Raw genomic sequence first — 17,393 nt, 5'->3', positions numbered from 1 at the left:
GTGTTTAAGGGACTTTTAGATAAGCACATGAAAATTTAAGAAATGGAGGGATATGGACCAAGGGCAGTCAGAAGGAATTAGTTTAGTTTGGCGTCATGTTCAACACAACATCATTCTATATTCTACGTGCTATAGTTAGAAGTCACATGACACCAGGTTGTGGACCAACTGGTTTATTTTAAATCACAAACTATCAGAGCACTCCTGATGAAGGAGCAATGCTCCGAAAGCTTGTGCTTTTAAATAAAGCAGTAGGATTATAACCTGGTGTCATGTGACTTCTGACTTTGTCCACCCCATCCCAACACCGGCACCTCCACATATTGTATAGGAGTTAGAAACATGGAACTTGGGAGTAAGAGTAGGCCACTCATCCCTTTGAGAATTGCTTTGCCATTCAATACGATCATGGCTGTTCACAACTCCACATTTCTGCCTCCATTCTCTCTCATTTTTCTTCATCAACTTCAAAGTTCCTTGTGTGGCAACGGCAACAGGAAGTAAGGATCATACAGCGACATGATAATATTCCCAGGACTTCCCAGCAGCTCTGCAGCTTTGAGGGAGTGTTGATTCTTACCTACCCTTGATAACCTTTCAACTATAGAATTTCTGTACATAGGAGAAGCAAAAGGCCATTTGGCCTGTCATGCCTGTGCTTCATATCCATTCTTTCCCCTATCCCAATCATCTTTCTCTTTCTCACTCCCCACATGACACCTCAGTGCAGTTCATCATCTTTTCCAGCACAATTTCTGTTTAATCAACTCAGTCTTACCGGAAACATTGACCTCCCAGTACTGCACAGCTGAGGGACTGATTGTCACCGAATGCTGTGGGTAAGCATTCCTAATCTCAAGATTTCCTGCCCACAATGCAGCAATGTTTAATTACTTACAGGAGCAGGGTATCTCAAGAAGCAGAAATACTGCTAAAGGGAGGAATCCACAGTGCTGTTATCTTTCATCAACAACACATGCACACTTTTGGAAACATTGACGAAATGAAAGTGAGCTAAAATATTTGCCAATGCTCGCCTTGCTTGCATTTAACAAATTATGCTTTACGTGGTTTTCCTTCAGAAAGGAAAACACTAACAGGTTTGACACCCAAGAAGAAAATCCATAAAAATAGCACATACACAAATTTGATGCATTTGACAGATTCACACAAGGAAGTACAGCACTAAATCCTAATCTCAGGGTAAACCAAGCAACAGAAATCTGGCAGGAGAAAAGATTGAGAGATGCCGGTGTTGGACTGGGGTGTACAAAAGTTAAAAATCACACAACACCAGGTTACCTGATGAAGGAGCAGTGCTCTGAAAGCTAGTGCTTCCAAATAAACCTGTTGGGACCACAACCTGGTGTGTGATCTTTAACTTTGACACTAGAAAAGTTGGGATTTAGAGTTTGTACCTGGAAGAAGTCCACAGAGGACATGGGGAGAGAGAAGCAAAATTGAAATCAGACAGATCCTGAAAATTTGAAACAAAAACAGAAAATGCTGTAAACATAAATCAGGTCTGGCAGCCTCTGCGGGGAGAAAAATGGTGCTAATGTTTCAAGGTTGGGATCTTTCATTAGGCTGCGTAACACTGAGCATTTCCAGCATTCTCCACTGTTTGTTTCTGAATTACATAGGAAGTGATTAGTCTCAATCTCAACAGAGATCTAAAGATGTAGAACCGGTTAAGCACAACATGAGGCTCCACCCTCCTTAGGACGAGCTTGAGCAACCATCCAGGAAGGGAAAGGTGATTGAGGGCTAGGGTGTGGAGTTGCTGGCTGGCAGGTAAACAGAACAGCCTTAGGAGGGAAAGTTCAAGACTAGCTAAACCAATACTTGTATTTGTAAACAAAATAAAATCCCAAGAGGTTTCACAGAAGTACTATCGAACAAGACTTTACTCTGAGTCACAGGAGGTGGTACTGGAAAACAACAAATCCTGGAGATCACAGTGGGTCAGACAATATCCATGAACAGAGAGAGCGAGCAAGCTAACATTGAGTCTAAATTTTTCTCTTTCTCCCTCCCACGCGACACCTCAGTGCAGTTCGTCTTCTTTTCCAGCACAGTTCCTGAGCTGACGTCAGGCATCGAGGGGGCAGTATTTATGCTATAGTTGAGGGGATGGGGGAAGAGGTTTGGTGGTGGTAGGGTGTAGAGTACTGGTGGAGAAAGAATGTTGTTAGTTCAGATTAAGTGATTGGAATGTGAAAATGGTAGAACAATAGTGTATCTAACTGCCAAACTGAGGTGGGGGGGGGGGGGGGGAAAGGAAAGAGGGAGAAGAGATGACATGGTTACAGAGAATATAGTAAGGAAAGCTGAAAGAAAGAGAAGAATTAGGAGTTGGTTCACAATTTGAGGTGTTGAGCTCAACATTAGGTCCAGAAGCCTGTAAAGTGCCTAGTCTGAAGATGAGATGTTCTTCCAGTGTGCACTGTGATTCACTAGAACACTGTAAAATGCAGAGGACAGACAAGTGGGTATGTGAGTAGCACGCGGTGTTAAAATGACCAGTTATGGGAAGGTTGGGGTTATGTTTGCATACAGACCAGAGGGGTTGCACAAAGTGGTCACCCAGCCTGCATTTGATTTCTCCAATGTAGACTAGGCCATGTTGGGTGCAGCAAATACAATACACATGGTTGGAGGATGTACAGATGAAATGTTGCTTCACCTGGAAAGTCTGTTTAGGCCCTTGGATGGTGAGCAAGGTGGTGGTGAAGGAGCAAGTGTTGCATCTTCTGTAGTAACATGGGAAGGTGCCGAGGGAAGGGTGGGTGGTGCTGGTGATTGAGGAATGGATTAGGATGTCCCAGAGGGAACAATCCCTGTAAAAAGGGAGGTATTAGAACAGAGTGGAGGCAATGGGTTATTATCGCTAGATTATTAATCAGAAACTCAACTAGTGTTTTGGGGACCAGAGTTTGACTCCCACTATGGCAGATGGTGGAATCTCAATTCAATAACAATAAAACAAATCTTGAAATAAGAATCTAATGACAACCATGAAAACACTGTAGGTTGCCAGAAAAACCCATCTGGTTCACTAATGTCCTTCACGGAAGAAGGACATCTGCCTTCCTTTCCTGAGTCTGGCCAACATATGACTCCAGAGCCACAGTGACGTAGTTGACTCTCACAGGTCCAACACATCAGTGCAAAACAAAAGGCTAAAGCATTCGTAGCAATCTTCAGTCAGGAGTGCCATATGGAAGATCCATTTCAGCCTTCTTCAGTGGTCCCTTGCATTATAGAGGCCAGTCTTCAGCCAACTCTATTCATCAGATAAGATATCAAGAAATGGCTGATACTGCAAAGGTTACAGGCCCTTTCAACATTCCAGCAATAATACAGAAGACAGATCTTGCTGCAGCCCTACTGTTACAATACAGCTGCAACACTGGCATTTACCCAATAACGTGGAAAAACCCCAGGTATGCCCTGTACACAAAAAGCAGGGCAAATCCAAACAGGCCAATTACCGCCCCAATCATCAGTAAACTGATTGTAGGAGTCATCAACAGTACAGTATCTGCTTAGCAATAACCTGCACACCGACACTTAGTTTGGGTTCCACTCGGGTCATCAGCTTCTAACCTTATTACAGCTTTGGTTCAAACATAGACAACAGAGCTGAATTCCAAAAGTGAGGGGAGAGCGACAGCCCTTGAAGTCAAGGCCATGTTTGACCAAGTGTGGCATCAAGGAGCCCTAGCAAAACTGGAATCAATAGAAATCAAGAGGCAAACTCTCCAGTGGTTGGAGACATACCTGGCCCACAAGATGATTGTGGTTAGTGGAGGTCAGTCATCTTGGCTCCAGGATATCTCTGTAGGAGTTCCTCAGGGTAGTGTCCTGTACCCAGTCATCTTCAGTTGTTCCAATGACTCTCCCTCCATCCTAAGTGGTGATGTTTGCACATTATACAACGCTATTCATCACTCCTAAATTAAAAAATCACACAACACCAGGTTATAGTCCAACAGGTTTAATTGGAAGCACATTAGCTTTCGGAGCGACGCTCCTTCATCAGGTGATTGTGGAGGACTTGATCGTAACACAGAATTTATAGCAAAAATTTGCAGTGTGATGTAACTGAAATTATACATTGAAAAATTGATTGTCCAGTAAGCCTTTCATCTGTGAGAATAGAGTGATAGTTTCACTTCTTTCATGTGTAAATCACAAAACCGGGCGGCACGGTGGCACAGTGGTTAGCACTGCTGCCTCACAGCGCTTGAGACCCGGGTTCAATTCCCGACTCAGGCGACTGACTGTGTGTGGAGTTTGCACGTTCTCCCCGTGTCTGCGTGGGTTTCCTCCGGGTGCTCCGGTTTCCTCCCACAGTCCAAAGATGTGCGGGTTAGGTGAATTGGCCATGCTAAATTGCCCGTAGTGTTAGGTGAGGGGTAGATGTAAGGGTTTGGGTGGGTTGCGCTTCGGCGGGTCGGTGTGGACTTGTTGGGCCGAAGGGCCTGTTTCCACACTGTAAGTAATCTAATCTAATCTCTAAAACCCTTTTTTTAAAAGTTGCATTCTCAGGTTAGCGGTTAACAATGGTGATAGTTAGACAATATGTTGAAGGTGTTAGCCCCCTGTATTCTCTGTCTGTGACAGAATGTTTAGATTGATTCTAATCTAAAAAGTGAGATAACAGTTTTATATAAATTCATGCAGTTTTTGAGCTCAGAGTTCTACATGAATGTATGCAGTTTTTAAGCAAAGTGCAATGTAACTCTGCAAGTACAAATTCACTACACAAAATAAAAGTGCGCATGCGGGTCTTTGTCTGTCTGTGTGTCTGTCTGGAGTGGGCATTGTGAATGTGAGAAAGAGTGTGTGTGCGAGTGTGTGGTGAGTCTATGAGGGGGTGCATATGTATGCCTATAAGGGTGTGTGTGGGTGTCTGTGTGTAGCTGTGTCCGTGTTTATGTGAGAGAGTGTGTGTGTGTGTGTGTGTGTGTGTGTGTGTGTGTGTGTGTGTGTGTGTGTGTGTGTGTGTGTGTGTAGTGCAATGGTGATCACCTGTAATGTGACATGAACCCAAGGTCCCGATTGAGGCCCTCCCTATGGGTACTGAACTTAGCTATCAGCCTCTGCTCAGCCACTTTCCTCTGCTGCCTGTCTCGAAGTCCACCTTGGAGGATGGTCACCCGAAGGTCTGAGGCTGAATGTCCTGGACCACTGAAGTGTTCCACAACTGGGAGGGAACCCTCCCGTCTGTTGATTGTTGTGCAGTATACAACCCTGTCACGGTGGACGCTGTAAGATGTATCTATGTCCACAATCTGACACCACTATTACGCGTGGGAACACCTCCCACCTTGTACATGGCAGGTACTCATGTGACTCAGCCAACATTGTCTATCTTATACGTTGCAGGGAAAGGATGCCTGGAGGCATGGTATATTGGGGAAACCGCGCAAAGGCTACGACAACGGATGAATGGGCACCGCACAACAATCAACAGACAGGAGGGTTCCCTCCCAGTTGGGGAACACTTCAGTGGTCCAGGACATTCAGCCTCAGACCTTCGGGTGACCATCCTCCAAGGCGGACTTCGGATCAGGCAGCAGAGGAAAGTGGCCGAGCAGAGGCTGATAGCTAAGTTCAGTACCCATAGGGAGGGCCTCAACGGGGACCTTGGGTTCATGTCACATTACAGGTGATCACCATTGCATTGCGCACACACACACAGACGCGCACACAGACCCTTATAGACACACACACTCCCACACTCTCACATGCACCCCCTCAGAGGCTTAAGATACTCTGCACTCACTACACACACACACACAGACAAAGACCCACATGCACACATATATTGTGTGGGTGAATTTGTACTTGCAGAGTTACATTGCACTTTGCTCAAAAACTGCATACATTCATGTAGAACTCTGAGCTCAAAAACTGCATGAATTTATGTAAAACTCTGATCTTACTTTTTAGATTAGAACATAGAACGTAGAACACTACAGCTCAGAACAGGCCCTTCAGCCCACGATGTTGTGCCGACCACTGATCCTCATGTATGCACACTCAAATTTCTGTGACCATGTGCATGTCCAGGAGTCTCTTAAATGTCCCCAATGACCTTGCTCCCACAACTGCTGCTGGCAACGCATTCCATGGTCTTACAACTCCGTGTAAAGAATCCGCCTTGGACATCCCCTCTATACTTTCCTCCAACCAGCTTAAACTATGACCCCTCGTGTTAGTCATTTCTGTCCTGGGAAATAGTCTCTGGGTATCGACTCCATCTATGCCTCTCATTATCTTGTATATCTCAATTAGGCCCCCTCTTCTCCTCCTTTTCTCCAATGGAAAAAGTCTGAGCTCAGTCAACTTCTCCTCATAAGATAAGCCCTCCAGTCCAGGCAGCATCCTGGTAAACCTCCTCTGAACCCAATCCAAAGCATCCTCATCTTTCTTAGAATAGGGCAACCAGAACTAGACGCAGTATTCCAAGTGTGGTCTAACCAAAGTTGTATAGAGCTGCAACAAGATCTCACGACTCTTAAACTCAATCCCCCTGTTAATGAAAGCCAAAACACCATATGCTTTCTTAACAACCCTGTCCACTTGGGTGGCCATTTTAAGGGATCTATGTACCTGCACCCCAAAATCCCTCTGTTCCTCCACACTGCCAAGAATCCTATCCTTAATCCTGTACTCAGCTTTCAAATTCGACCTTCCAAAATGCATCACCTCGCATTTATCCAGGTCGAACTCCATCTGCCACCTCTCAGCCCATCTCTGCATCCTGTCAATGTCCCGCTGCAGCCTACAACAGCTCTCTATACAGTCATAGACACCTCCAACCTTTGTGTCATCCGCAAACATGCTGACCCATCCTTCAATCCCCTCATCCAAGCCATTAATAAAAATTACAAACAATAGAGGCCCAAGGACAGAGCCCTGTGGAACACCACTCACCAGACTTCCAGGGTGAATGTTTTCCTTCTACTACCACTTGTCTTCTGTTGGCCAGCCAATTCTGTATCCAAACAGCTATGTTCCTCTGAATCCCATTCCTCCTGCCCTTCTGAATGAGCCTACCATGGGGAACCTTATCAAATGCCTTGCTGAAGTCCATATACATCACATCCACAGCTCGACCCTCATCAACGTTTCTAGTCACATCCTCAAAGAACTCGATAAGGTTTGTGAGGCATGACCTGCCTCTCACAAAGCCGTGTTGACTGCATTTAATCAAGCCATGCTCTTCCAGATGGTCATAAATCCTATCCCTCAGAATCCTTTCTAACACCTTGCAGATGACAGACGTGAGACTTACTGGTCTGTAATTGCCGGGGATTTACCTATTTCCTTTCTGGAAGAGAAGAATTACATTTGCCTCTCTCCAGTCCTCAGGTACGACTTCAGTGGAGAGCGAGGATGAAAAGATCTTCGCAAGTGGCAAAGCAATTGCATTTCTCGTTTCCCAAAGCAGCCAAGGACAAATCTGGTCCGGGCCTGGCGACTTATCAATCTTAATGTTTGACAAAATTTTCAGCACATCAGCTTCCTCTATCTCTATCCATTCCAGCATGCACACCTGCTCTTCAAAAGTTTTCATTCATTACAAAGTTCATTTCTTTCGTAAAGACAGAAGCAAAAAACTCATTTAGGGCTTACCCTACCTCCTCAGACTCCACACTCAAATTCCCTATGCTATCCCTAATCGGCCCTCTTCTTTCTTTGACTATTCTCTTATTCCTCACATAAGTGTTAAATGCCTTTGTGTTCTCCCTACTCCATTCTGCCAAGCCTTTCTCGTGCCCCCTCCTTGCTCTCCTCAGACCATTTTTAAGCTCCTTCCTCGCCTGCCTGTAATCCTGTAGAGCTGAGCTTGACCCTAGCTTCCTCCACCTTATGTAAGCTACTTTTTTTCTTTTGACGAGAAGCTCCACCGCTCTCGTCATGCAAAGTTCCTTTATCTTACCACTTCTTGCCTGTCTCAAAGGGACATATTTATTTATCACTTGCAACCTCCACATGTCTATAGTGCCTTTACCATGGAAAAATTGCTCCCAATCCATGCTTCCTAGCTCATGTCTAATCGCATCATAGTTTCCTCTTCCCCAATTAAATATCCTCCCATTTTGCCTAATCCTCTCCTTCTCCATAGCTATGTAGAATGTGAGGCAGTTGTGGTCACTATCACCAAAGTGCTCTCCCACCACAAGATCTGATACCTGCCCCGGCTTGTTAGATTAGAATCAATCTAAACATCAGGTCATAGAGAACACAGGGGGCTAACACCTTCAACATATTGTCTAGCTATCACCATTGTTAACAGTTAACCCGAGAATGCAGCTTTTAAAAAAAGGGTTTTGTGATTTACACATGAAAGAAGTGAAACTATCACTGTATTCTAACAGATGAAAGGCTTAACGGACAATCAATATTTCAATGTATAATTTCAGTTACATCACACTGCAAATTTTTGCTATAAATTCTGTGTTACGATCCAGCCCTCCACAATCACCTGATGAAGGAGCGTTGCTCCGAAAGCTAGTGTGCTTCCAATTAAATCTGTTGGACTATAACCTGGAGTTGTGTGATTTTTAACTTTGTACACCCCAGTCCAACACCGACATCTCCAAATCATCACTCCTAAGATACTGAAGCAGTCCACATAGAAAGGCAATAAGACCTGGACAATATTCAGGCTTGGGCTGACAAGAGGCAAGTAACATTCATGCCACAAAAAAGCCAGGCAACGATCTAACCACCACCCTTTGATATGCAATGGAGTTCCTAAAATAAATCCACAGAGGCTGGTATCCTACCAAGTCACCCTTTATTTACATGCAGAGAGTCCTTGACTCTGATCCAGCTCTCAGAGTGAACCAAACCCCTGACAATCCATGATGAGACTAGATTAACAGCCCCAATCAGGGAACTCTTTCTCCAAATCCCCCACTGACAATATTCTGGGCTTTACCATTGACCAGAAATTCAGCTGGACTTACCATATAAATACAATGGCTACAAGTGCAGGTCAGAGACTCGGAATACTGCAGCATGTGATTCACCTCTTGACTCCCCAAAGCCTGTCCATCAGCTATATAGAGATGTACAGCATGGAAACAGACCCTTCGGTCCAACTCGTTCTATGATTAAAATGGCACAAGTCAGATGTGTAATGGAATGCTCTCCACTTGTCTGAAAAGTGTAGTTCCAACAGCATTCAGGAAGCTTGACACAATCCAGAACAAAGCAGCCACCTGATCAGCACCACATTCACAAATATCCACTCTCTCCATCACCAATGCTTATTAGCAGCAGTCTGTACTGAAGAAATTTGCCAAACAGCCTTAGACATTATCTTCCAAACCCACAACCACTTCCACCTTGAAGAACAAGAGCAGCAGGTAATTTGGAACACTACCATCTGCAATAAACCATCCAAACCATACAACATCCTGAGTCTGAAATATATCACCATTCCTTCACTTGAATCCCCTAACAACATTATGGATCAGTGGTGCTGGAAGAGCACAGCAGTTCAGGCAGCATCCAATGAGCAGCGAAATCGACGTTTCAGGCAAAAGCCCTTCATCAGGAATAAAGGCAGAGAGCCTGAAGCATGGAGAGATAAGCTAGGGGAGAGTGGGGGTGGGAAGAGAGTAGCATAGAGTACAATGGGTGAGTGGGGGAGGAGATGAAGGTGATAGGTCAGGGAGGAGAGGGTGGAGTGGATAGGTGGAAAAGGAGCTAGACAGGTCAGACAAGTCCGGACAAGTCATGGGGACAGTGCTGAGCTGGAAGTTTGAAACTAGGATAAGGTGGGGGAAGGGGAAATGGGGAAGCTGTTGAAGTCCACATTGATGCCCTGGGGTTGAAGTGTTCCGAGGCGGAAGATGAGGCGTTCACCTCGTTGATTTTAACAGCATTATGGGTCTACAGCAATTCAAAGAGGCAGCTCACAACTACCTTCTGAAGGGCAACTAGGGACAGGGAATAAAAATGCTGACCAGCCAGCAACACCCACATCCCTGGAGTTAATAAAGTGGGTTTATAGGAACGACTGAAAAAAGAAGAAAAAAGTGAGTAGCAAATTCTGAGGGAAAGCATCTGGCTTTGAGAGTTGAAGGTATGGTGACAGTAGTGGAGTGGTGATATTGGGAGATGAGCAAAGACCTTAGAAGTGGGAGACCTCAACGGGTTTATAGGGTTAGAAAGAATTACAGAGATATAGAAGGATGAGGCTATGAAGGGATCTGAAAATGAAGATCAGAATTTTAAAACTAAGGTGTTGTCAGATCAGTAGCTAACATACGACAACAAGTATAGTGGCAATGGGCAGCACAGTAGCTCAATGGTTAGCACTGCTGCCTCACACACAAAGGACCTGGGTTCAATTCCAATCTTGGGTGAGTGTCTGTGTGGAGTTTGCATGTTCTCCCCATATCTCCGTGAGTTTCCTTCAGGTGCTCCGGTTTCCCCACACAGTTCAAAGATGTGCAGGCTAGGTGGATTGGCCATGGGAAATGCAGGGATTACAGGGATAGGATGTGATGCTCTTCAGAGGGTCAGTGCAGACTCGATCGGCTGAATGGCCCCTTTCCACACTGAAAGGATTCTAATGACATGACTTAAGATGGGATTGAACTGCAGAGGTATGGATGAATTCATGTTTATGGATGGTAGAAAATGGGAGGTGAGGGTCATCCAGTTTTGTGTGGGAACAATTAAAACCACATGTAACAAAGGCATTCAGGTTTCAGGAACAGATAAAGGTCAGTTGGGCTAAGGTGGTAGGACGTGACAGTCTGGGCAATGGCATAAATGTGTGCTTTGGAAGCACATCTTTGCGGGGGGGGGGGGGTGGCAAATCCAGGACAAAACCAACACACCAATTCAGCCTCACAGTTAATTATTTGTCACCATGAATACAGATATTAAAATATATTGTTACTTATACACGATCATTTTTTAAAAAGTACTCTTTGTTTGCTTCTCCCCGTCTGCCCAGATGAAGTAGTTCTTGCTAGGTTCCAGTTCTACCTCCTCTGGCTCCAACTAACTGGCCAAACTTGGACAGTGGACTATTGGTACCCTCTTCATTCAGAAAAGCAGAAAAAACTAAGCTCAACATGTTTTGAACCAATACACACAGCTTCCAGACAGTGATCAGGAGTGGAAATCTTGTTGTGTGATTTCATTCTTTCTTTGGCCAGAGGTTAAAGGGACTCCCACGTGCACATCTCAGCTGCCTCAACAGTGGACAGGACACAACTGAAGATTCAAACCCAGGATCTTCCTTGGCAAATCAGCTAATCACTGGGTTACCCAGCTAAACCATTATAGAATTACACTAACAATGAGGATCACCTTTTTTCAGGACTGAGTATTCCTGAGCATTACATGGACCATTTTTCCTTATCTTGCATTATCTACAAGATTACCTGCAGCACATATGCTCACTGTTAAGTGTGTAACATGTACAGATAAATAGTACAATTCCATTATTTCTGAGACATTTGCCAGAATGCTTTTGGGGCTAAAGAACTTTACTTATAAATAAAACATTAGACAGGTTCGGATTATCTCCTTTAGTGCATAGGAGGCTAATGGGTTCTTTGTTTTAATTCATTCACAGGGTAAGGACATCACTGGCTAAGCCAGCATTTATTACCCATCTCTAATTGCCCAGAGGGCAGTTAAGAGTCAACCTCATTGATTTGGGTCTGGAGTCACATGTAGGCCAGACCACATAAAGATAGATTTCCTTCCCTGAAGGACATTAATGAATCAGATGGGTCTTTCCAACAATGTTGTATGGTTACCATTAGATTCTTAATTCCAGATATTTATTGAATTCAAATTCCACCATCTTCCATGGCAGGTTTGGAACCCAGGTTTCCACAGCATTACCTGTGTGTCTGGATTAACAATCTAGTGATAATACCACTTGGCCATTGCCTCCTGATATATCTAATTTATGGAGAAGCATAGATATAACAGAGAGTAAGGACCTATTATGTTAAGTGGAGGGGTCAATAGCCAAGTGCAAATTAGTTGGCATAAAGAATAGAGGGGACTTGAAAGTTTTGCTTTACCTCTCGGGGGTCATAGGGGTTTGGAACTCTCTATCCGAAAGGGCAGTAGAGACAGCAATCCTCATCACATTCAGAAACAGCTTTGATATGCACTTAAGGTGCCAAGAATTGTTGCTTTTAAACCAAGCGCTAGAATGTGGGGATTAGGTAGAACTCTCTTAACAGCCAGTACAGACATGTTGGGCAGAAAGGCCTCCTTCAGTGCCATGAATTTTCCATGTTCCTAGGCAGCACAATACATTATGTCTTAGGGGGATATATTATCAAACTCGATCAGAATGTCCAACTTCACATCATTCACAAACAGGCTGTGACTCCACCACAAATTGAACAATGAACAACAATTCAGAAAACCGAATATAAACATGACCTCAACTGAGAATATGAATATTTTCTCTAGCCAGGATGTTCCACACAATTACATGACCTTTTGTACTGTATGAAACCATTAGCAGAAACTATTTTCTTTCTAAATATTGATTTATCAAGCTGAGCAACTGAAGAGAACAGAGAAGTTGGTTTGCTTTCTCAAATGCTGTCTGAAGACTGCTGATACTCATCTCAATCTACCCCTGAAGAATTAGCTTCAGAGAGTATGCAAAGGTTAATGAATATGGCTTTAAGGGGAGAGGTTTCAGTCATGTGAAAGGATTTTCTTCTATTCATTCATGGGATGTGGACATTGATGGCTGGGCCAGCATTTTTCACCCCTCCAAAGATGGTGATGAACTGCTTTCTTGAACCACTGCAGTCCATCTTTGGGCTTTAGATAGACTCACATGTATTGTTTGGGAGTGAGTTCCAGGATTTTGACCCAGTGACACTGAAGAAAAGCGGATGTGCCTTGAAAGGGAACTTGCAGGTGGTGGTGTTTACATGTATCTGCTGCCCTTGTCTTTCTAAATGAAAACTGGTTATGGTTTTGGAAGGTTTCCTACTATCTTGTTAATTCCTACAGGGCATCTTATAGATGGCACACGATGCTGTTATCGGATGTCAGTGGTGGCCAGAGTCAATATTTGTGGATGTGGTGCCAATTAAGCAGACTGCTTTGTCTTGGATAGTGTCAAACTTCTTCAGTGTTGTTGGAGCTGCGCTCATCCAGGCAAATGGGGAGTATTCCATCACACTTCTGACGTACCTTGTAGATGGTGAACAGGCTTTGGGGTCTCAGGAAGTGAGTTACTCACTGCAGAATACCTAGCTTATGACCTGCTCTTGTAGCCATTGCATTTATGTAGCTAGTCCAATTGAGTTTCTGGTCAATGGTAAATTCCAAGATGTTGATTGTGGGGGATTCAGTGATGTAATGTCATTGAATGTCAAGGGACAACGGTTAGATTCTGTCATGTTGGAGATGATCATTGTCTGGTATTTGTGTGTTACAAACGTTACTTTAACTGGAAAAACTAGGACTTTTCTCTTCGAGAAGGTAAAAGAAAGGTTTGAGGTGATCAAAACCAAGTGGGGTCTTCACAGAATAGAGAGAACTGTTTCCATTGGTTCTTGACCCGTTCACCAGGTTGCACAGATGTAACTTGATTAGAAGACTGAGACATGACCTGATTGAAACACACAAGATTCCAGGGGACTTGACAGGGCAAATGCCAAAACATCATTTCCCTTTTTGGGACCAGGAGGGCAAAAATCACAGAATAATGGGTTGCATATCTCAGACAGAGATGAGGAGCAATTCCTTCTCTCAGTGGATAGTGAATCTATAGAATTCTTTACCACAGAATCCTGCAAAAACTAATCAACACTGAGACATACATGTTTAATCTGGTAAGAAAATCCAAAAGGTTGTGGAGAAAGAAAAGAGAGTCGAGTCGAGAATCAGTTCAGCCATGATCTTATTGAATGGTGACACAGACTTGATGGGCTGAACAGTACACTTCTGCTCCTACGTAAACAAAGACACATGAAATTCCTACAGCAGGCCATTCGACCCATCGAGTCCACACTGACCCTCTGAAAAGCATCCCACCCTGACACCCGATCCCAGTAACCACACATTTCCCATGGCTAATCCACATAGCCCGCACATCCCTGGACACCATGGCCAATTCCGCATGGCCAATCCACCTAATCTGCACATTTTTGATCTCTGGGAGGAAACCAGAGCACCCGGAGGGAACCTACATAGACACAGGGAGAATGTGCAAACCCCACATCAACAGTTACCCAAGGGTGGAATTAAACCTAGGTCTCTGGCACTATGAGGCAGCAGTGCTAACCACTGAGCCACCGTGCCATCCTAATGGCCTTGTGTTTTATGGACTGGCAAAACAACTGAAGTTGGCATGTGGGAAAGTGTTGTGATGTAATGAGCAGTCAAGGCACCTGAAGAGAAAATATTAATGAGGACATGGGTAAAGCGTGGAAGAGTGGAAGTACCTAAATTGCGCTGATGTGAACTCAATGGGCCAGAATGTCTCCCCTTCTATAACCATTCCATTCCATGTGGTGATGGAGCATTACCAACAGAAAGACATTGATGCATTTGCCGACCAGAAACTTTTCTGCAAATGGTCTCTATGTATAAACTATGGCTCTGTGCAAAACAGGCGTTAACAAATCAGCAGCACCTCTCCTATTCCTCCCAATATTCTTTCTTGCTTGAAGCTCAATTACAATAACATTTGCAAGTCATAGTTCACTTGCACCAACTACATACCATCGCAGGAAATCACATCAGCTTCACAGCATCAGGTATTTTGAAATAGTTTGATTCTGTGATAATGAGGTTAATCAAAAATAATATACACTTCTTTGTCAAACTGCACATCCTGGTAAGTATGGTTACAGATATGGCCTGTCATATTAAAGTCGAGACATTCCTATCTAATTCATTGTCCCTCAGGATCTCAAAACTGTGCAGCTCCTTAACCTACTGGGGTCTTCTTCACATCTTTTTCTCCACAAATCTGCTTCTCGTCATCACCAGACTTTGGTTTCTACCATTAAATCACTCATTACAACCTTTTCCTGGACAAACTTCCTTGGGAGAGGGTGACTTGCTCCCACTCTGGTTCAAAAGGTTCTGAGCTGACAGATAAATACAATTTATATGGAAGGTGGTGCTTGAAGTGGTTGTGTAGGGTGGGAGGCTGCTTGCAGGTTGTACGGTCCCTCTGGTATCTCAACGTAGCCTCCATGTGTTGACAAAGTGTTTCCTGCTTTTCTGAATGAGTCTGATGTCAGGCTTAGCTGTTTTTGAACAGCAGAGTCAACTAAATTGCTATGGGTCTGGAGTCCCATGTAGGCCAGACCAAGGGCAGCAGATTTCACTCCCTGAAGAACATTAGGGAACCAGGTGAGTTTCATAACAATTGATAGTTTCAGAGATGATCAGTAAACTCATTCAATTTCAGATTTATTTATTCAATTTAAATGCCACCAATTACCTAAATGACATTTGAATCCATGTCCCCAGATTATTATTCTGAGCCTGTGGATTACTAGTTGGAGTTGGTTAGCTTAATTAGCTAAATGGCTGATCCGCAAAGCGGAGCAGAGAGCAAAGCATGGGTTTCCCCTCAGTCCAAAAATGTGCAGGTTAGGTGAATTGGCCACGCTAAATTGCCCATAGTGTTAGGCGAAGGGGTAAGTGTAGGGAAATGGGTCTGGGTGGATTGTTCTTTGGAGGGTCGGTGTAGACTTGTTGGGCCGAAGGGCCTGTTTCCACACTAAGTAATCGAATCTAATCTAATCTAATCTAAATCTATCTAAACAAAAACACTTGGTTCCATTCCCATCTCAACCTCACCGGAGGTGCAGTGACCCACATGTTAAAAGGTTATCCAGTTATCTCTCTCTAGTGAGAGAATGGACTATAGCAACGGTACCTTTTCCTGTGGTGACATTACCACTGCACCACCAGATTTTTGAAGACTTTGCAAAGCTGGTCCTCGGAGGCGGTTGCTTGAATCTTCAAAGCAGTGGGAGCTGCTGCGGAAATGACCCTATTTCTGGACTAGGAGACCTGGATTCATGTCCCACCCATTCCAGAGGTGTGTAATAACATCTCTAAACAGGTTAATTTGGAAACTATATACAGGAGCACAGGTACCCCTGCAATCCAATAAACCTTGACCTTAGTCTCCAGTGCAGTTCATCAGTACTTTGACCGAGCAACTTATTAACTCACTTCTGCCTTCCCCATTTTTCCACAGCCCTGCAACACCCCCTCGTAACCAGACCCTTCCGACTGTGAAATTGACGATCAAATCTGTTTCCACTACTACAAGCGTACAATCCAGGTCACAGCTCACTGCTTAAAACCTCTCATGTTCCCTACCCTTTGCCAATAATCTAAAATTACTTTTTTTCCCCCTCTTTTATTTCAAAAAGAGATGTTGCCATACTCCATGAATAAACAGTCCCTTCCTGCCCACTTCAGTTAAACACAGCGTCCAGTCCCTGAAATTGTCATTGAAACTGACGATTGATAGGGACAGGCTCTCGGTTTTAAGAAAGCAACCCTTTCATGTTCTGTCTCACACGCATATCTCCATCAAAATAAGACTGCAACCTAAATCAGTACACCTTGGGCAAAAAAAGCCTCACCTAATTCAATTACAACCCACCACCCCCACACACAAATACTAAATGCAGTCCCCCCCCCCCCCCGAAAACCGACAATGAGCTAAACTCGCCAACCGAGAGACAGAAAAATCTGCATTATCTCCCTGCCCCCTCGCACTACACAATTAAACAAATGTGTATCAAATCCAGGCAAGCGCCAGTCCACCTGCAGCTCACTGAGATTCCCAGAATGGAAAAGGGAATTCCTCGCAGCTTTCCCCAGTCTTCACCACCCCCACCTTCTCATTCCCACACCTACCCAAGACAGCTCACAAGCCCCGGCAATAACTGCAGGAAAACCGCCCAGAATAATGCAGGAATAATTCACCTCGTTTGCTCTGTCTCGACAGAACGCAGGGACACTGCACACAGTCCCTTCCCGTGCTCCCTGTTCAGGTCCCGATGGGATGAAACAGCCTAAGCATCTCTGGGGTCGTTTGCCCTCTCCATTCCTGCTCCACAATTAACATACAGAGAGAGAAAGAAGCCCTTTTCCGGTCTGAAGAGGGGAGAGATGAATGTCAAATGCGAAGATGGTTGAGGAAAAGCTGTCCCCTGCTGGACATTATCAAGAGCTGCACTAATGACAATGTGTCCCTGTGTGAGATGGTTTCTCTTTAGCTCGTCTGGGAGTGAGAGGCTCCCTCTTAATTGCACAGCCACTGCCTTCAGGACAGCAGACCAGGCCATTAAATGTGCTCCTTCTCGTTAGAGCAGAAAAAG

At 44.4% G+C, this 17,393-nt stretch overlaps 1 protein-coding gene across 2 annotated transcripts in view; it reads right to left on the bottom strand.

Moving 5' to 3' along the window:
• Positions 1 to 17,155, bottom strand: part of pik3c2b (phosphatidylinositol-4-phosphate 3-kinase, catalytic subunit type 2 beta) — a 172,155-nt gene extending 155,000 nt beyond the window's left edge. The window contains exons 1-2 of one of the 2 annotated variants that reach the window (XM_060845331.1): positions 16,999 to 17,155; positions 3,784 to 3,956 (exon numbers count right to left, since the gene is read on the bottom strand). The gene's annotated coding sequence lies outside the window, so the exon portion shown is untranslated. The remainder of the gene's footprint in view (positions 1 to 3,783; positions 3,957 to 16,998) is intronic. The other variant, XM_060845330.1, reaches the window with a different exon arrangement.
• Positions 17,156 to 17,393: the final 238 nt, after the last annotated feature.

This window comes from Hemiscyllium ocellatum, chromosome 26, assembly GCF_020745735.1.
Source record: "Hemiscyllium ocellatum isolate sHemOce1 chromosome 26, sHemOce1.pat.X.cur, whole genome shotgun sequence".
NCBI classification, from domain to species: domain Eukaryota; kingdom Metazoa; phylum Chordata; class Chondrichthyes; order Orectolobiformes; family Hemiscylliidae; genus Hemiscyllium; species Hemiscyllium ocellatum.
Note: the sequence above shows the minus strand (reverse complement) of the source record. Positions and strands in the feature narration are given on the sequence as shown.